At 35.3% G+C, this 21324-nt stretch overlaps 5 non-coding genes across 5 annotated transcripts; 4 read left to right on the forward strand and 1 right to left on the reverse strand.

Annotated features, from left to right (window-relative positions):
• Positions 1 to 4181: 4181 nt before the first annotated feature.
• Positions 4182 to 4254, reverse strand: TRNAV-CAC (transfer RNA valine (anticodon CAC)). Its single transcript has one exon. It is a non-coding gene; the product is annotated as a tRNA-Val (tRNA).
• A 1290-nt stretch (positions 4255 to 5544) lies between these two features.
• Positions 5545 to 5617, forward strand: TRNAV-CAC (transfer RNA valine (anticodon CAC)). The gene has a single exon. It is a non-coding gene; the product is annotated as a tRNA-Val (tRNA).
• A 210-nt stretch (positions 5618 to 5827) lies between these two features.
• Positions 5828 to 5900, forward strand: TRNAV-CAC (transfer RNA valine (anticodon CAC)). Its single transcript has one exon. It is a non-coding gene; the product is annotated as a tRNA-Val (tRNA).
• Positions 5901 to 9767: 3867 nt separating this feature from the next.
• Positions 9768 to 9840, forward strand: TRNAV-CAC (transfer RNA valine (anticodon CAC)). Its single transcript has one exon. It is a non-coding gene; the product is annotated as a tRNA-Val (tRNA).
• A 10894-nt stretch (positions 9841 to 20734) lies between these two features.
• On the forward strand, positions 20735 to 20807 carry TRNAV-CAC (transfer RNA valine (anticodon CAC)). Its single transcript has one exon. It is a non-coding gene; the product is annotated as a tRNA-Val (tRNA).
• The last annotated feature ends 517 nt before the right edge of the window (positions 20808 to 21324 follow it).

The raw sequence follows: 21324 nt of genomic DNA on the forward strand, positions 1-21324 counted from the left end.
TAGAGAACGAACGACGTACCGTGGAAACGGGCTATAAATTATTGGAATTTATAAAACTAATATCTTTTTCACATTTGTTTGAATATTTTGAAAAACATGAATGCAAATTCTTTACATTTTCAATATGAAAGTACGAGCCCTAACCACTATTAATTCGTACATCAGGTATTTTTTCACTATTTAACATGAAACTTTATTAACATCAAATATATGTCTAAAGAGAATAGATTTTCAAAAATTTTTGTAGGATTAATTTTTCAGCCATAATAATGAACTGGTAAATTTTTGCCATCGATTGGAAAATAATTGTGGCCTGTAGAGCGATTTTCGGAAAATTCGTTTTTGGTCCCCATACAAAGTTCTATGAAAAATAAAGAGCGGCCAGAGAGCACGGGTTATCGTTAACCGATCGTCATAAATTTTTGTAGAGATCATTTTTTAGTCACAATAATGAACTGCTAAAGTTTTTTCATCGATTGGGTCATAATTGCGGCCTTTAGAGAATTTTCGTGAAATTGCACCTTGACCCCATACAAATTACTATGGAAACAAAGTTCGCTTGGTAGATACGGGTTAACGTTAACCAATTCCCGTAAAATTTCATATATAAGGTTTTTGGATCAAATCGAAACAAATTTAGGAGGTAGGAGCTCCAAAATAAAAATATTTCATTTTTTATGGGTCGCCCTAATATACATACTATAATAACACATTGTTGAAATATGTTCTGTGTACGAATTAATAGTGGTTAGGGCTCGTATCCATATTCCACTGAATGGATAATTTCTCACAGAAAGTAGAATTTTTGCAAAATGTTTGGGGTCGCTAAAAATTCATTGAAAAAGAAGAAGCTGTTTCAAACTTTTGTTTTTGAAAACAAAGAAACACACGTTTATTAGGGCTTTATTTTTTTCAAATTTAACAAAATAACACACATATTAACAAATATTGTACCGCTTCTATAGGGTGTTTTTTTAAGCTAGATAGAACTTTAAATTGTAAAAAGTAACGCAAAAAATTAAATTTTGATGAAACTTTTTTTATTTGTTTCGGTATACTCTGACAAATCATCATGAATAGACTCACGCTTGAACAACGCTACGAAATTATCCAAATTTACTTTGAAAGTCGATTCGCGCAACTTATAGACGACTTCGTCATTTGTATGGCGTACATAATCGTCCATCTGAACAAGCGCATTTTTGCCTTAACGGGTTTGTTAATAAGCAAAATTGCCGCATATGGAGTGAGACCAATCCACAAGAGACCCTACAGACTCCATTACATCCAGAAAAATGCACCGTATGGTGCGGTTTTCACGCTGGTGGCATCTTCGGGCCTTATTTCTTCAAAAATGAGGCCGGAGCTCGCGTTACGGTCAATGGAGATCGTTACCGCACCATGATCAATGATTTTTTGTTTGAAAATATGGATGACATTGATCCGGAGGAGATGTGGTTTCAACAGGATGGCGCTACGTGCCATACGGCGAACGCAACCATTGACTTATTGAAATCAAAATTTGGCGATAAGTTGATTTCGAGAAGTGGACCTGTCAATTGGCCTCCAAGGTCGTGCGATTTGACACCTCTCGATTATTTCCTGTGGGGCTACGTGATGTCACTGGTTTATGCTGATAAACCAGCAACAATTGATGCCTTGGAGGCCAGCATTGTTCGTGTTATTCGTGACATACGGCCAGCAGTGCTCGAAAAAGTGGCCAAAAATTGGACGTCCAGAATGCACTTCGTCAAGAACAGCCGCGGTGCCCATATGCCCGAAATCATTTTCAAATGTTAATGTCACGTATTGATCTTTCGAATAAAAAAAATTTTGATTACAATTTAATTTTTTGTGTTATTTTTTGCAATTTCAAGTTCTATCGGCCTTAAAAAAACTCCCTGTATATGCGGTGTTATAGCGTGCGGCACGTTGTTCGGACATGGAAGAGGTTACATATCATTGATATGAAGAAGTCTTTACGGGAAATAGTTTTTTTTCTGATTTTTTTAAAAAAATATTTAATGTTTTTTTAAAAGACAAATTAGAACTAACTAGAAAAATGAAAATTATTTTGATTGTCACAAAATACATAAATTATGAAAATCAATGCAAAGTTCAAGAAAATGGAAATTTAAAAAATCAACGGTAACTTGCTGAAATAAAAATAATATTTTTAAAGTAAATAATAAATGAGTATTTTCAAGTATTCAAGTATTTTGTATGGGACCAAAGTTGAATTTTCACGAAAATTCTTTAAAAGCAGTATTTATGGCCCAATCGATAAAAACACCATTTACCAGTTCATTATTGTGGCTAAAGAACGATTCCTACAAAAAATAATGATGATCTGTTAACGATAACCCGTGCCTCTTGATCAACCTTTATTTTCATAGTTCTTTGTACAGGGGCCAAAGGCGAATTTTTCGAAAGTCGCTCTGCAGACCACAATTATTTACCAATCAATGAAAAAACGTTACCAGTTCATTGTTGTGGCTATTGGAAAAAAATTAGTGGTTAGGCCTTTCACAAAAATAATTTTGTCGTTTTTTGGACCTTCCTAATGCTCACATTCTAATAACATTTGTGCTCATCTGCTTTATCCGTTTTTCGCATAGGCGTAGATAGTACTGATTTTGAAGCAGTTTGCTTTATTCAAATTTTGGCTAGCTTTTCATTCACCGACATGAACCCGTACACGAGATGTTTTAGGCCCAAGCTTCAACCAACACACAACCAAACTCGTGTCTTGTTTCATTCCATCTATAATACTGTAAATAACCCTTAAATCTTATTTCCTCTCCTTTCCCGTTATGGCGCAGTTTCAGTAGGGCGATTATATCAATTGTGTACTTTTCAACTATTTCCGCCACCACCTACCGTATCTTATCTGTAAAGAGTCCGGACATTAGATAATTATTATTATTATATTATTTAGATAATTCGATACTTACGCCGATACAGACAGTTTTTTTAACCATAATGAAATCTTTAGATATTTTAATAATTACAAAATAGCCCTGTAGCAAATTTAACAAATATTTCCTTGAAACAAATGGCGACATTATAAGCCTACGTGGAAAAACGTTAACATTTTCTAAACATAGTTGATAAACGTTCAATCCCATCTTTTACTGCACTACCATGAACATGAACAACACTTAACTTTTCTTGCTACTATGTCCCCCCCAGTTGACAATGACAGTACCACCTGACTGACATACAACGTGTGACTTAACCTAAGCCATACCTGCACTTCGATGTTCTCCTATCGGTAATTTGTCAACATCGGCATTTTTGCTGTCTATTGCCGGCAGCAACTTGTTATAAATTTTATTCTTATCTTAATTTTATGTATCTTCCAATAATTTTATTATTTCACCATTTTTTGTCGTATTTGTTCTAAGGTGAACTAATTCTACGATAACAAAAAACAATATTTTCCATATTCTCTTTGTGCAAGAGATTGATTGTCCCATTAGATGTAATTAATGGACATAATTTTTAATAAAGACTCAAAGCAAATAGCTGCTGTTTATGCAAAATGTAAATTTATTTACTAAACACTTTCAGAATAGCATGGAGGGTAGGTAGGTAGAATGGCTGGTATTATTCTCCAACGTCTTATTAATTGATTTAAATGCAAATTGCAGCCATAAACAGCGGATGCAGGAGGCTGCGGACATTTATATGATCTTTATGAATATTTTCCTAGATAAGCGGGAGTGGTTATTTGTTGTGGGATAAGTGTTAGATGCTATGGCGAATTCAAATAGATAATTTTTTTAATTTTTTGAAAATGTTAAAAATCCAATAAAGAACTCTTATAGAATAATATGAAAATGGACACTATGGAAGAGTACGGCTGACTTGCAGATTCTTTGTAGTTTTTTAACATCGTCAAAATATTTCAGTTGCACCCTCATGATTTGTTCCTCGAAAATGCAACTAAATGCATCAAAAATAAAAATGATACATGTTTGCTTTTTACTGCGTTAAAAATGCGCAATTGTGACGTTTTGAAATACATAACATCGCATTTGTTAGGTATTACGGCGGTATGGAAGACACAATACTTCAGACATTTGTAGTAATTTGCCAAGCATCTGACTACACGGAAGTCGGCCTACATAAACAATTTAAATTGAAAATTGAACAAATTTTCACGATAATAGCAGATTTGTTTCCGCCCGGGTTCGAACCGGGGACCTTGTGCGTGTGAAGCACACGTGATAACCACTACACTACGGAAACTACACGTCCGAATCGGAGTTTCAAGATATTCTCGACCAATATCTTCAAGCTTATCAGTTTGTGTTTTCAGGATGGTTGAAATTAGGACTCTCACAAAAACGACAATTTTTTTTGAAACACCTACCCCCTACATTTTTTTCCATTTGATCCGAAAACCTTATATATGTATGTATATGAAAATGTATGGCGATAAAATTCTCTAAAGGCCCCAATTATGGTCCAATCGATAAAAAAAATTTACCAATTCATTGTTGTGGCTAACAAACGAATCCTACAAAAAAATTGTGAAAATCGGGTCGGATTTTTTCATAGCTATAGGACCAAAAATAAGTAAAATCGGCCTACCGAAATTCATAAAAATATATTTTCTATTTTCACCATGGGACAACTTAAAATATTATCTGCAAATTTAATGAAAACCCGTTCAGTAAATTAGTAGATATAACTTATTTAAACAAGTAAGAACGGCGTTAAGTTCGCACGGTCGAACTTTTTATACCCTTTACGACGAGTTGTATTGAAGTAAAATTTAATCATTAGTTTCCTTTCGTTCATGAAGTAGACTAAATACCCAATTCCAGTAATTTCGGTAAAACAATGTGGCTAAACTTCAAAATATCGAAATTCGGGAGGTACCGTTCTATGGGAACTATATGAAATCGTGGATCTACACCGACAATTTTAGGAGGGAAAATTGAATACCCCCATCGACGACTAAATACTAATTTCCAGCCATTTCCATGGATTATTAAAGCCACAACCGTCCTATAGGGGCATTATTAAGGCATGGAACTATTCCTACAAATTTCAGGTGGAAAGTTTTGTGTCCCCAACGAAGGCAAAATATCAAATTTCAGCCATTTCGGTAGAATATTGAGGTTACAACCTTCGTTCTATGCGGCTATATGAAGGCGTGGACCTATACCGACAAATTTAGAGGGGAAAACCCCAACATAGATTATATACCAGCCATTTCGATGGATTATTGTGGCCATAACCTTCAAAATACCGAAAATAGGGCGGTATCGATCTATGGGGGGTCTATATTAAGGCGGGGACCTGCACCGAAATTTTTCTGGGGGAAAGTTTTATGCCCCCAACGAAGACTAAATACCAAATACTACATACTTGTTCTGAAACCTCCTACTTTACTACAGGTCATTTATCGGCAGCTGTTTCTTTCGCCTAGGCTTTACACTCTGGATACTTCCCCGATAGTTTTTTCTTGCAGGAATCCCACTGTGAAATATAACTTTCAACAATGTATTAATGACAATCGAAGGACCAACAGTTTCCGTAGTGTAGTGGTTATCACGTGTGCTTCACACGCACAAGGTCCCCGGTTCGAACCCGGGCGGAAACAGATTTTCTTATTTTGTACATCATTACATTAATATATCATTAGAAGAAAAATGAACAAATTATTGGTTGCTAATGTTTTCAATAATTATTGATATATGTTAACATATTTTTTCACTTATTCTCCGCTATCTGGTCGAAAATGTATAAAAATTATATTTAATTTTGTAATTCGTGTGCCTATGGTTACATAGGCGTAAGTTCTTAACAGATAGTTTCCGTAGTGTAGTGGTTATCACGTGTGCTTCACACGCACAAGGTCCCCGGTTCGAACCCGGGCGGAAACAGAGCTTTTTAATGACAATGTAAAAACACCCAGTAAACCAAGCCTTTTAGAAAATGTTCCCCGAAATCGCTCCGAAACTCTAATGCTGCCTTGAGGTTTCAACCCAGCAAAAAATCTTTACTAAATAATCGCCCTTATTAGGGTTGGCGTAGTCGTATGCGCGTTCAAATGTCGTAGTCGTAGTTTACATTTTCTATATGATAAAAAATTATATACTACTATTTTTTTATTTTATAGCATCATAGGTCCATAAAATATCGAAAGAAACACATTCATAATTTCCTGGACGTATTTCTTGGGTTATAAATAACATTTATTTTTTGATACGACAAATCGGTATCACGTATGGCGTTGGAATACGAGGAAAGAGTCGACCGATTTTTTTAACGACTGGATATAAAAATAAAAACAAATCAATTACAATTTTTTTTTTTTTTTTGGCAATGATTAATGAAATTTATTGGAAAATAACTAAAATAAGTAAAATAAAATTTTACTTCTTTTATTAATTTTCGTATGACAAATTTCGTGTTGTTATCGGATGACAAACTTTCTATTGAAAATCTGTTAAGGCCTGCTTACATAAGCTGCCTCGCCTAGTTGCCTTGCTTTCCTACTTCATTTCTGACATACATAATAAAAATAAAAGAATAAAGAAGTCCTAGCAAATTTCGGACTGGCCTGCCCTTTTCTTTTTTATTCTTTTATCAGAAGCAAGCAAGGTCAGCAGGCGAGGCAGCTTATGTACGCAGGCCTTTAGAGTCCTCGTATAACGATTCAAGCAATGCAAATTTCTTAAGGCCGCTGCACATACGGCGCGTTGAGCGTTGCGTTACAACAACCACATGAAAACTTCAATAACAAACTTGGCATCACTTACACATTTTTCATGTGGTTGTTGTTTTCAACGCGCAACGCGTCGTACAACGCACCCGCTTGCAAGATGGAGTAGTTCGGCATCGGAAACTCGTCGATTCTCTGGGTTACAGTAACTAGTTCCACTTAAGACCCCTCACAGTGCAATCAACTGTAAACTTTAACATGGGAATATCATAGGAGGTAACCAATTGACCCTCTATGCATTACCTGTTGGTGGTATTGTACTAGTTCCAAGTTTACAGTCATATACCACTACCATTAAAAAAGTGGTAGATTTTATTTAAGAGTAAATAGTAGCAACTGACGCATCTTCGTTTACTTGGGTATAAAAAGGTGTCAATTGGTTCCCTTCGCATTTCTTATGGCCCCGGCACATACGGTCCGTTGTGCGACGCGTCACGCGTTAAAAACAACAACCATATGAAAAAAGTGTAGGTGATGGCAAGTTTGTTCTAGAAGTTTTCATGTGGTTGTTGTAACGGGACGCTGAACGGACCGTATGTGCCGGGGCCTTTAGGGGTCAATATTTGTACTAGTACGGATTAGAACTAGTTCTGGACTACTTCAATTGCGACAATTGGAATTTTCGTTGCAAGCGGGTACCGTATGTATTTGGCCCATTAGTTCTTGTTCAAAAGATGATTTCGAACGAATTATTTTACAATTAAAAAAATATACATATATTTTTTAATTTTGTATGAGAAAAAAATTTCGTTTTCGTAAATTTTTCGTGATACCATAAAAACCCCTCTTAAATTATGTCCACCAAAAATTTGGAATATATTTAACTCAAAACAAGCTTTAAAGCCACATAATAATAATACTTACTTACTTAGCTGGCCCATTACATAACATTTGTTACATAGACCGAACTAAGAAATGATTTCCAATTCCCTCTATTTGTTGCTTCGCACTCTGGAATACCGCGCCTTTTCATCTCATCATCCACTTGTTTGTGCCATCTATTCCTTGGCCTGCCAATTCTGCGTGCACCGCCAAGCGGTCCGTATTTATACGCCTTTTTAGCGGGTTCATCATCGCTCATTCTTATAATATGGCCTAGCCAACGCAATCGCTGCATCTCGATGAGTTTAACAATATTGATGTCGTTATATAGCTGACACAGCTCGTGGTTCATGCGACGTCGATATTCACCGTCAACGCAGATTGGTCCGTAGATCTTTCGAAGAATTTTTCTCTCAAACACACCAAGCACTGCCATGTCTGCTTGCGCAAGTACCCAGGCTTCGGAGCCATGCATCAGCACGGGTAGTATCAGTGTTTTGTAGAGCGTTAGTTTTTTTTGCGTTTTGTTTTTAAACTGCTTACTTAAACCAAAGTAGCATCTGTTGGCCAATACAATTCTTCTTTTTATTTCACAACTGATGTCGTTTGTTGTGTTTACGAGGTAGACGAAGTCTTTTACTACCTCAATATTATAGAAACCAACTTCCACAGTCGGTCCGAGCTCAATGGCGCGTCGACACCATCAACTTGGTCTTCTCACTGTTTACCGTCAGACCCACTTTAGCGGATTCTCCTTCGACCTTCATAAAGGTTACTTCTTTTACTGATCGGCCCATGATGTCTATATCATCAGCATAAGCAAGTAACATGTGACTATTGCTGTAGATTGTGCCACTTCTTTTGACGTTTGCCTCTCGTATAACCTTTTCCAGTCGGATGTTGAAGAGATCACACGAAAGGCTGTCTCCTTGTCTGAAACCTCTTTTGGTACCAAACTCTTCGGAGAGGTTCTTTCCTATTTTAACTGAGGACCTCGTGTCAGTTAAAGTCATTTTACAAAGCCGGATGAGCTTTGCGGGGATGCCAAATTCAGACATGGCTTGGAATACCTTTGAACGCAGCGGGCTGTCGAAGGCTGCTTTATAATCGACAAAAAGGTGGTAGGTGTCGATCTGCATCTCTTGGGCCTTCTCCAGGATTTGCCGCAGGGTCTAAAGCCGCATTGGTATGGTCCAATTATCTCGTTGACCATAGGCTTTAGTCGTTCGCACAATATCCCTGACACGATCTTGTAGGCAATAGGGAGCAGACTTATGCCCCTATAGTTAGAGCATACAGTCTTATCTCCCTTCTTGTGGACGGGGCACAGGATACTCAGGTTCCAATCGTCGGGTACTCGTTCTTCCTGCCAGATGGTGCTAACTAACGTTTTGAAATAGCCCCCATAGAATAGTGCCTCACATTGTTTTACCGAAATTGCTGAAATTTAGTATTAACAGCCTGTTTCTGTATGTCGAAAGAAGAATGTGTGCGAAAGAAACACGTCCAAACTCTTGTGTGTTTTTCAAATTTGTTTTTTGTTTTGAAGCAAAAGCAAAGGTAAAATTATTTCGAAAACTAATGTTCGGGCGTGTTTCATTCGCACACATTCTTCTTTCGACATACAGAAACTGGCTGTAAGTCTTCTTCATACACGAAAGGAAACAAATTATTCCATTTTACTTCAATACAACTTGTGGTGGAGGGTATAACAAGTTTGGCCCGGCCGAACTTAACGCCGTTCTTACTTGTTTCAATGTATTACTAACCAAAAACAAACTTAATATACCCTCCATACTTTTGCAGAAGAAGTTACGCTTGGATTTAGTGAAGATTTTTTATTATTTGCGTTAACGTCATAAAGTTTTGTAGATTCCTATTAAATAAATAATTATTTCATTTTATTATTCTGTAGCATTTTGCATAGAAAACAGCATAACTATCATGCAGTGTCATTTTTGTAGTACAACACACTCAAGCACTAGACGTACTGAGCAAGCAAAATGGATTGTATCCAAACCCTCGTACCTTAACTTAAATTTTGTTGACTTTGTTATGACGTTTTAATTCAACATTTTTAGGTTTTAAATAACAGAACCTTAAATTTTAATTGTGCCTTAACCTTCGACCTTCTAAGTATGTTTCATGCGGAAGTACCCCCACTGTGTACTGTTCAGAATGAATTAATACCAAACACTTAACAGTTTTCGTAGTGTAGTGGTTATCACGTGTGCTTCACACGCACAAGGTCCCCGGTTCGAACCCGGGCGGAAACAGGTTTTTAATTGCAACTTTACACGGAGAGACAAAAACATCATAGTACGTTTAATATATAACCGCATTTTTAACAAACCCACCCACTGGGTTTCAAATGTCAATTCCTATGCGTCAAATAAATCCTCGGTTAAACATGCAAATTTCCCCACAATGTTGAATTTTGATAGGTGGTTAGCAGTGATGCCGGATTTGCCGATTTGACGATTTTTACCCCTAAAATGCCGATTTTTAGTTATGTCAACTTTTTTACATAAAAATTCTGTTTTGTATGAATATAGTGGTTGGTTGCACTGATCTCTGTAAGACAACTATACATAAATCTATCACATTATTATAGTACGTGTATATATATTACCGGATTTAATAAAGGCACTGGGTTTTAAATGGCCATCTCATTGTGTATACTTCAAATAAATCCACATAAAGAAGGTTAACCCGACAAAAAAGCTATATTAGTTGTGTCTTTTTACTTTTTCAGTAATAATTATTCAGTAACTTCTTTTCAGGGAGTAAGAGAGATTTTACTCTTTGATACGAAAATAGAGAAAAAATAAAAAGACAGCATTTATGCCCGTAATTTCTACGCGTAGTTATCTATGAGTTCTTAGATATCTCTCGTGTAAGCAAAATTTTATAATTTCAACTCATAGGTAACGTTACCGGGCCAAAAACGGTCGCGTTACTTACACCAAGGATTTTACCTAGTTGATCGTTGCCAATGTGTTAACAGATGTAAAACACTTTTATGTGGCAATGATTTTGCAAAATCATGAATGAAAATCACCAATGTTACCACATGATTTCAAAAATTACACCCCTCGGTAAATGGCACCTAGAAATTACCAAACGCGTAGGTAAAGATAACTAATAGTTAGCTACCTACCCGGTTACCTAGACGTTGAAATTACGGGCATTAGTAAACTTTACCAAGATAACAGTTGATAACCAAAACAAAAACAATTTTAACCAAAATAATAATATATTAATAAAATAATCAATAAATATAGCTGATTCGTAGTATTTATAATATTTTTCCACAAAAATCAGGGGCCAAATTGCGACATTCGATTCGATCGAGTATTTGCTCGTAAATAAAAAATCGAACTATGAAAACATATACCACCAACCGTACATTTAATAAGGTAGATATGTACATTAGCAATCTCTTACAACAATGTCAAAAATTTTTACAAAAATAAAAAAAAATTCGTTCATTTTCCCAGCACAACTTTATTCGAAAATTATTCTACAAAGTATTGTTCAACGATTTTAACAAATATTTACATTTTTTTCATTCATTATTTTGTTTTTTAGTTTTTATTTTAAAATAAACGCATTTTTTACCATCTACCTTCTTAATTTTACCATCTACCTTCTTAATATTCTTTAAAGAACGCATAGGTTGTTATAGTTAGATTTTTTCATTCAAGAGCAAATACTCGATCGAATCGAATGTCGTAATTAGTCCCCAGATAAACATTGAGCAGCTGACCATTAGCAGATGATTTAAAAACAGCTGATCGAACTTGCTAAATGTTGCTGGGAAAAATTCTTTCAGCAACTTTTAGGAATTTCTCAGCAAACAACTGTCAAAATTGTTCTCTCATTTCGCTCTCTTTTACTGAACTTTTGTGTAAAAAGACAGCATTTAGTAACATTTCGTAATAATTATTACAAATCATCACGTAAAAAGTTTTAAAACTATATCTGTATATGTTTTGTTAAAAAGCTATCACCTAGTCGTTCAGCTCAAAAACATAAATTTTTATGATTTTTTTAAAGAAAAGTACCAGTCCTTTTTAACCGATAATTTTTTTCATGTGGAAAGGCACATTTCGGTATTTTTTTTTTTTTTTTTTTTTTTTTTGAGTAATATTGTATAGAAAAGTGTTATGTGGTGTCCGCTCTATCTCGAAAACGACTGGACGGATCATCACATATTTTTGTGGGCTTATTAAATACCTAATAACCTCGTCTTTAAACGAGGGATTAAAACAATAAAATTTTTTAAAAGAATGGTGGACTGATAAACAAATATTTTTTAAAATAAATTGTCTAGTTTTTTTGCCAAAAAAAAACGTTCAATGATCCCATCCTTGTTCCACAAACACCCACAAAAATATATGATGATCGGTACAGCCCTTCTCGGCCTATAGTGAACACCGCTTATTTAAAAACAGTGTCTCAAAACTATGCAATATTCTTCAACACATACATATGTACATGGTAAAACCATGTATATGGTAAAACCATTTATATTTGTTCACAGTTTACATTGTTGCCCTGTTTGCTGAATTGGTTTTCTTTACATTTTTTAACTCATGCTTATTATATGTATATAACAATAATTTGAACTGAAATACACGTTATTTTCTTTGACGATTTTGAAATACTATTTTGACGATTTTGGCAACCGAAATTTGACAATTTTCGAGCAAACTTATCTGGCATCACTAGCGGTGAGTGTTGTTAGTGTTTTATCCATTACCACCCACTAAAAACAATTCCTGTCGAGTTTTCTCTCATATTAGATTTTTTGCAAAACATTTACCGATTTCTCAAAAATTTCCTTAAGGCCTGGGTACATAAGCTGCCTCGCATCGTTGCCTTGCTTTCCTGCTTAATTTATGACATAACATAACATAAAAGAATAAAGAAGGCCGAACCAATTTCGAACTAGTTTGCCTTTTCCTTCTTTATTCTTTTATTTTTGTTATGTCAGAAATGAAGCAGGAAAGCAAGGCAACCAGGCGAGGTAGCTTATGTGCTCAGGCCTTTAGCTTTCCTTTCACCAAGATTTCTTTTATGAATCCCTGCACATTTTCTTGTGCTTGTTTAGTTAGGCCGTCATCAGACCATCTGCTTTTTCACATGTATGACATCAGCTGTTCTGTATATTAGTATACCAAAGTGACAACATACATGTGAAAAAACAGATGGTCTGATGGCCGCATTACTTCTCAAATGTTAAGTGACAAAGACGTAACGGAACAAGTTATTTTGTGATTAAATCGCGCATGTTTTAAAACAAATGAAAAATTATAAGTTTGCATACATATTTCTTAAACGTTGTTTATACAAAGCAAAAAAAATCATCAATAATGTTTTATAGTACATTTTGGTAGTCGTCATCATTATTTTAATAGGGGCATGCCGCACTGGATAACTAGTTATTATATAACCACTAGAATAAGCAGTTATCTATGGGCCACTAGAAGTTGAGATATTATGAGTGAAATCGGACACTTTTCCAAAATGAGTTTTTGATTTCCTTTATTTTTTGCTGTGGTGACGCTACTCATCATTGATTGTACTCTTCGATTTTCTTGAAATTGTTTTGTATTGAACTACGATCAATTACAATAATTTTAAGTCCTATTTGGTAGTGGGATTCGAATGTATACTATTTTTTCTTAATTTTTTAAAATTTGTCAACACAAAATTTCCTTTATACCAGTGTGAAACATTTGTTTGTTTACCAAAAGATACAAAATTACAGTTTATATTTAGGAATTCATCTTAAACATCAGGGGTCACGAAACTTCTCCGCCAAAAATCGTCAACATAGGTATATGTTTTAGTATAGCCCCCATATAAAGGTACCTCCCGATTTTCGATATTTTGAGGATTTTAGCTACACTTTTTAACAACACTAGCTGTAATTTGACATTTGATGTTCTCTGTGGCCACGAAACTTCTCCACCAAAAATCGTCAATATATAACAGTACCTCCCAATTTTCGGTTTTTTGAGGGTCTTAGCTACAATGTTTAACGGAACTACCCGTTATTTGACTTTTGGGGTTCCCTGCTGTTATAAAACTTTTCCAACAAAAAAATTTAAAAATAGGTCGACATTTTGATGTAGCCCTGTAGGTTTTACCTTTCTCCTGGCTGAACACACTTTTCAGATTACATAATTAAGGCATTTGGGGTATCCATGGTCGACAAATTTTGCCATGGTCGAAGGGAAACTTATTATTCCATTTTAATAAAGACTATTTTATGGTGGAGGGTATAAAAAGTTTGGCCCGGCCGAATTAAACGACTTTTTACTTGTTACACCCTCCATCATAATATGGAGGGTATCATTAAAGTTGTCATTACGTTTGTAACACATCGAAATATTCATCGGATACCCATTAAAGTATGAATATTCTTGATCAATGTAAAATTCTAATTCGATATAACTATCTATGTCCGTCCGTCTGTTGAAATCAAGATGATACAGCTCACAATTTCTAAGATAGAGCTTTGTAATTTGGTATAGAAGTCTCTATTGCTCCTAGGATGTTTGGTATTGCAAATGGGCTATATCGGTCCACGTACCACCCGATTTTCGGTATTTTGAAGGTTTTAGCTTCATTATCACGCAGAAATGGCTGAAATTTGGTAATTAGTCTTCGTTGGAGGTACAAAACTTCCCCCCAGAATTTTGTCGGCATAGGTTCACTCCTTCATATAGCCCCTATACAACGGTACCTCCCGATTTTCGGTATTTTGAAAGTTGTGGCCAAATATTCCTCCGAAATGGCTGCAATTTGGTATTTAGTCTTCATTTGGGGTTTAAAACTTTACATATGAAATTTGTCCACGCCTTCATATAGCCCCCATAGAATTTCCCGTATTTTGAAAATTGTGGCATCAATATTGCCCCGAAATTGTCGAAATTTGGTGTTAAGTCTCAATTTTGGGTACAAACTTTTCCATATGAATTTTGTCGGTATGGGCCGACGCCTTCATACAGCCCCCATAAAACAGTACCTACCGATTTTCGGTATTTTGAAGGTTGTGAACTCAATAATCCAACGAAATGGCTGAAATTTGGTATTTAGTTTTCGTTGGGGGTTTTCAACCTTCCCCTCTAAATTTGTCGGTACAGGTCCACGCCTTCATATAGCTCCATAGAACGGTACATCACAATTTTCGTTATTTTGAAGATTGTGGCCTCAATACACTAATACCTCGATTTGCGTTGCCTCGATTTGCGTTGTTTCGATTTGCGTTAACGAAAAAATTATAGATTTTGTTTCGATTTGCGTTACAGATTCGATTTGCGTTATATAAAAAATAATATATTTGGCTTTAAATATCGTGAAGCGGGCATTCATGGGTTCTTAACGTCACACGATAAAACAATTAGAAAATATTTTTTATTTTACATTGCCTCGGAACATGCATTAGAGGGACAATCACTAGCGACAAATTACCTCCGAAAAAATATGTTTGAAATTCACTCAAATATCAGAAACTAATCAAATTATAACCAAAGCAATTGAAATGTTTGTGTAGCTGTAATCCAAAATAGGCTGTGTGAGATGCAATTAATATTTTTACCAAAAAATTTATTCGGCCAAAATTGAAACTGCTTTTCTCAGAGTAATAAAATGCTATAAATCAGTCGCATATTGTGACGATTGTTTAAAAGAATAAATAATTTTATAGGAATGATTTTTTTTTATATTTTAGTTAAGTTTTTCGTAAAAAGACTGATTTTGATATTCTTTACACACTAATAATAATAATTGATATAGCACTTGTACCATTAAATGTTAACAACCACATCCGTCTGAATTTTTAGTGCAACATTTAGAAAAAACGTTCTAAAAAACAATTTGGGAACCAATTAACAAGTTCTTCACACAAACACGTTGAAACATGTGTTTCGATTTGCGTTGTTTCGCATTGCGTTAAAGTTTGTCGGAACCAATTATTAACGCAAATCGAGGAAATGGCTGAAATTCGGTATTTAGTGTTCGATGAGGGTACCTAACTTTCTTTCTGAATTTTTTAGGTATAGGTCCACGCCTTTATAGAATGGTACATCCCGATTTTCGGTATTTTGAAGGTTTGTGGTCACAACTTTCAAAATACCGAAAATAAGCCATCGAAATGGCTAAAATTTGGTATTTAGTCTACGTTGGAGGTAAAGACCTTTCCTACTGAAATTCGTCGGTATAGGTTCACGTTTCTATATAGCCACCACAGAACGGTACCTTTCGATTTTCGTAACTCTGAGGGTTGTGAATTATCCCACCGAAATGATGCAATTTGTTATTTAGTCTTCCATGGGTTTAGAAAATATTCCTGAAGAGAATTAGGTCCACGTCTTCCCATATCCCCCATAGAAGCGTACCTCTTGATTTACGGTATTTTGAAGGTTTTAGGCACATTATCTTATCGAAATATCGGAAGTTTGGTATTTAGTCTTATTTGAGTCTAAAAACTTTCCGCCAGAAATTTGTCGGTATAGATCGAAGTTTTGATATGGCCCCCATATTTTGAAGGCTGTGGCCTCAATATTCCCACGAAATGGCTGAAATTTGGTATTTAGTGTTCGATTGGGGTACAAAACTTTTCCCCTGAAATTTTTAGGTATAAGTCCACGCCTTCATATTGCCCTTATAGAACGGTACCTCCCAAATTTCCGTATTTTGAAATTGCTGAAATTTGGTATTTAGTCTTCTTCATAAACGAAAGGAAACTAATTGTTCCATTTTACTTCAATACAACTCGTGGTGGAGGGTGTAAGAAGTTCGGCCTGGTCGAACTTAACAGCTTTCTTACTTATTTTATTTTGCTCTCTGGTGGAGAGCTGAAAACACATCCAACGTTTGAAAAAAGTTTTGTGTCAACTGAGCGACGAATGAATCGTTTCCAACTCATTCTTGTGTGTCGTTCTCGAAAAAAAATATCCGCAAAACTATCGAGAAACATTCGAAAACGATATCGTGTTCCATAGCAATTACACAACCGTGGGTTGTGTTTTCAACGCTCACCGTCAGGTTTTTGTTAACAAAATAAACAGCGGTTGGTAGTGCACATGTAATGGGCCAATGGGACACTCAACTCACCGTGAGTGCCGGGGCCATAATGGGCCAAATACATACGGCCCGTTGAGTGACGCGTTGCGCGTTGAAAACAACAACCACATGACAAATGTGTAAGTAATGCCAAGTTTGTTCTTGAAGTTTTCATGTGGTAGTTGTAACGCAACGCTCAACGAGCAGTATGTGCAGAGGCCTTAAGTGTTTAAACAAGGGCTTAACCCTAAACACATTCAACGTTTGAGTAAAGTTTTGTGTCATTTCTGGTAGATGAATAAAAGACAAAGTGCTGCCAAGTTCACGGTATTGGCGAAAAACATTTTTGGTGTAGTTTCTTTGATGTTTCTGTTATGGCCCCGGCACATACGGTCCGTTGTGCGTCGCGTTGCGCGTTATAAAGAACAACCACATGATAAAGGTGTAAGTGATGCCTATTTGGCTGTTGAAGTTTTCATGTGGTTGTTGTAACGCGACGCTTAACGCACCGTATGTGCAGAGGCCTTTATGTGTCTTTTTCGTCTTTATTTCTGTTGGGCCAAATACATACGGTCCGCTGTATGACGCGTTGCGCGTTGAAAACAACAACCACATGAAAAATGTGTAAGTGATGCCAAGTTTGTTCTTGAAGTTTTCATGTGGTTGTTGTAACGCAACGCCCAACGCGCCGTATGTGAAGCGGCCTTTTGTTATGTTTGCGATACTAGGTGTGTTCGTTTACTCAATAATTTGTAAAAGTCCAATAACTTCTTGCAAACTGTAGAGTAAACGAACAACATTCAGTAACAATTTGTACAAATTCACACACTGTTGATAAACATTCCCGCCATACCAACAGGATATTAATTAACCTCTTAAAACTATATTTGTATTAGTTTTGTTACAAGGGTCACACCTAGTCATGCAGATCAAAAAACCTAATTTTCTAAGATTTTTTTCCAAGAGTATCAGACTTTTTTAACATATACTATTTTATGAGGAAGGGCACATTTGATCTACCCTCGGGAATTTTTTGTTGAACAATACTACATAGGTTCGTAGAAAATATCCATCTACGAGACACTATTTTTAAAAAGGGTCTTGCGGTGTCCATTCTGTCTCGAAAACGACTGGACGAATCATCACATATTTCTATTGGCTTATTAAGTATCTTGTCTTTAAACGAGGGAATTTGAAAAGGATTAATAAAAAAAATGGTGGACTTCCACAAACATCCCAAAAGCGATAAGTGAGAGCTGGGATGGTGTTGTACTCTATAAGCCCACAAAAATATATGATGATCGGTACAGTCCTTCTCGACGTATAGTGAACACCGTGTTTTTGTAACAGTGTTTCGTAGGTGGTCATTTGTCACAAAACTGCTTTGTTTTATGAATTTATAATTGCTTTCTTTACTTAACTTTTTATTTTTTATCGTATATAGTAATAATTTAAACTGAAATCCAAGTTATTGTATTAGAAAATTTTTTGACGATTTGAAAAACTATTTTGCCGATTTGACGATTTTGGCTGCCGAAAATTGACGATTTTCGACCAAACTTATCTGGCATCACTGAAATTGTGAAATTTTCTTGGTCAGAAATGTTAACATTTCAAGTGGATTAAAAGTCAGCTGGCCAAACTTAGTCTGTGTTTAGACACACAAATTTCTCGGGAAAGTAAATTCAGTTTTTGGGAGAGAGCGGAGAGCAAAGAGCTCCTCAATACTCTTCCCTACCCCCTATTGCCTAAAAACTGAATTTACTTTCCCGTGTGTCTACACACGGACTTACAAATTTTTACGGGACAAATTTTCCCAGCAAAAATTTGCAAGTTCTTAGTCACAGAACTGGCAAAAAATCTCTATCAACTCGCTCTCTTTTACTGGACAAATTTGTTATCGAACAGCATTCAGTAAAAATGTGTACGAGTTTGTACAAATTTTTGGGTTACACTGTGTGTAATTTTTTGTGTCATGGAAAATTAACCATATTCTGACACCGCAGCGTGATAGAAGACGACAAATAAGAAGACACGTGTCTCGGCGTTTTTCCCTGTTACTTCGAATTTCGCGGTAATGGGCCCCCAAAGACCTGAGGCCTTGATGTCAAAAAGGACCATTTTGTTAGGCTCATATCTTCTAAACCGCTAAGAATTTTGGTTTACTCGTGGAGGCAAAGTTGTAGCTCTCATCTTAAAGACTAATAATTGTGAAGACATAAAATCCATTCAACCTTATCTTCAAGGTCAAAATCGTTAAGGTCAAGTTTTCGTTATAATTTTTTCTCAGATTTTGGCCTATAGATATCAAACCGATCAAAATTGAATCAAACAACCAACTACAAAAATGTACCTTAGATCTCAATAAACAACTTTCTAGAACATACGAACCCTGTAGAAATGGTTCTTAAAGGTCAAAATAGCAAAACAAATGCAATATTTATTTTCTTTTTTCGGTTTCTGCTTCATAGAAATTAAACCATTCAAAACTCAAGAAAACATTTTACCACAATAATGTAGCGAATATATCAATATACAACTTTGTGGAACATCAGAGTCCACTACGAACTGTTCTTAAAGGTCAAAATAGCAAAAAACTTTAGAAAATATTCGGTTTTTATACTTTTTTCTGCGATTCTGGTCCATAGATACCGAACCGTTCAAAATTCAAGAATACAAGCGACTACAAAAATTTACCTAAGATCTCAGTTAACAACTTTCTAGAACATATGAACATTCTAGGAGCGGCCCTTTAAGCTCAAAATTCCATTAGTTTTACCCATTCTTTCCTGGTCAGGTCCGTAAATAACAAACCTTTCAAATTTTCTAGAGTGTTGAACAGTTTGTTATTTCCAGACCTGAGCATTAACCATAATATAATTGTTAGTGAATTTTGAACATGAAGGACCGTTCCTAGAATGTTCATATGTTCTAGAAAGTTGTTAACAGAGATCTTAGGTACATTTTTGTAGTTGCTTGTATTCTTGAATGTTGAACGGTTCGGTATCTATGGACCAGAATCGGAGAAAAAAGTATAAAAACCAAATATTTTCTAAAGTTTTTTGCAATTTTAACCTTTAAGAACAGTTCGTAGTGCACTCTGATGTTCCACAAAGTTGTATATTGATATATTCGCTACATTATTGTGGTTGAATGTTTTCTTGAGTTTTGAATGGTTTAATTTCTATGAAGCAGAAACCGAAAAAAGAAAATAAAAATTGCATTTGTTTTGCTATTTTTACCTTTAAGAACCATTTCTACAGGGTTCGTATGTTCTAGAAAGTTGTTTATTGAGATCTAAGGTACATTTTTGTAGTTGGTTGTTTGATTCAATTTTGATCGGTTTGATATCTATAGGCCAAAATCTGAGAAAAAATTATAACGAAAACTTGACCTTAACGATTTTGACCTTGAAGATAAGGTTGAATGGATTTTATGTCTTCACAATTATTATTCTTTAAGATGAGAGCTACAACTTTGCCTCCACGAGTAAACCAAAATTCTTAGCGGTTTAGAAGATATGAGCCTAACAAAATGGTCCTTTTTGACATCAAGGCCTCAGGTCTTTGGGTGTCCATTACCGCGAAATTCGAAGTAACAGGGAAAAACGCCGAGACACCTGTCTTCTTATTTTTCGTCTTCTATCACGCTGCGGTGTCAGAATGTGGTTAATTTTTTTCGTGTCGCACAGTGTTATCGTATAAATCGCGTTTTTACAATAATTTATTTTTAAATCAGTATAATAACCGCGATAACTTGTTTCCGCAACGACCAAAAGTAGGCTCGCGAGGGGATTCGTACTTAACCTATGTACGAAAAATCGCTGATGTAGCGCCAAAAGAAAAATTATTATTTTTTTGGAATTTTTTTTTTTTTTTTAAATTGAATATATAAAAAATTGGCGACATTTCCCATATATTATCCACCACTGTACATATTCGGTACTAACATCCAAATTGCTTATCTTCACGCCTTAAACACGTGAACAACAGAAATCTATAAATAGCAACATGTCCACCCCTTCCCAGTGTGCAATAGAATGTTTAATTCGCCTTTACTTTAAATATGTTATTTGGCAACAGCCCCGTAGAGGTTTTCGTAGTGTAGTGGTTATCACGTGTGCTTCACACGCACAAGGTCCCCGGTTCGAACCCGGGCGGAAACATACTTTTTTCATCTTTTTTCTTTTAATTTTAATTATTAAACAGTATAAAGGAATTTCGTGACAGTTGACTAGTATTCTGAATATAGCTTCAATGTGGTTCCTATAATAGTATTTTACCCAAAATAATCAATTTTGTTCTAACATTTGTTAATTTTATCAGAGTATTTTCGGCGGGTCAAATGGAATATTATTTTATTAAAAAATAGCATAGATAGTTTGGTTTTGTTTGAAAATAAAAGCAATTCAAATATTTTTCAAAACACAAAGTTTGGTTGAAGCTCGAACGAATTTGTATTCGAATCGTCTTAGTGAAAAAGGCCATTAAATATACATAAATGACAGAATGTTTTTGGTTAGATATGTATTTTCTAAAGTTTTCATAGGTATAATAACACGGGTATCGACACTTTTACTTGAAATGTCCTGCCAATAACATGTAATATTCATGCTTTTAGTGAGCTGAGCTAAATCATGTTCAACAAAAAATAAAACGATTTGGATTATTTATTTCTTGCGA

Source organism: Musca autumnalis, unplaced genomic scaffold, assembly GCF_047663935.1.
Source record: "Musca autumnalis isolate F117 unplaced genomic scaffold, ASM4766393v1 scaffold_1, whole genome shotgun sequence".
Classification (NCBI taxonomy): Eukaryota; Metazoa; Arthropoda; class Insecta; order Diptera; family Muscidae; genus Musca; species Musca autumnalis.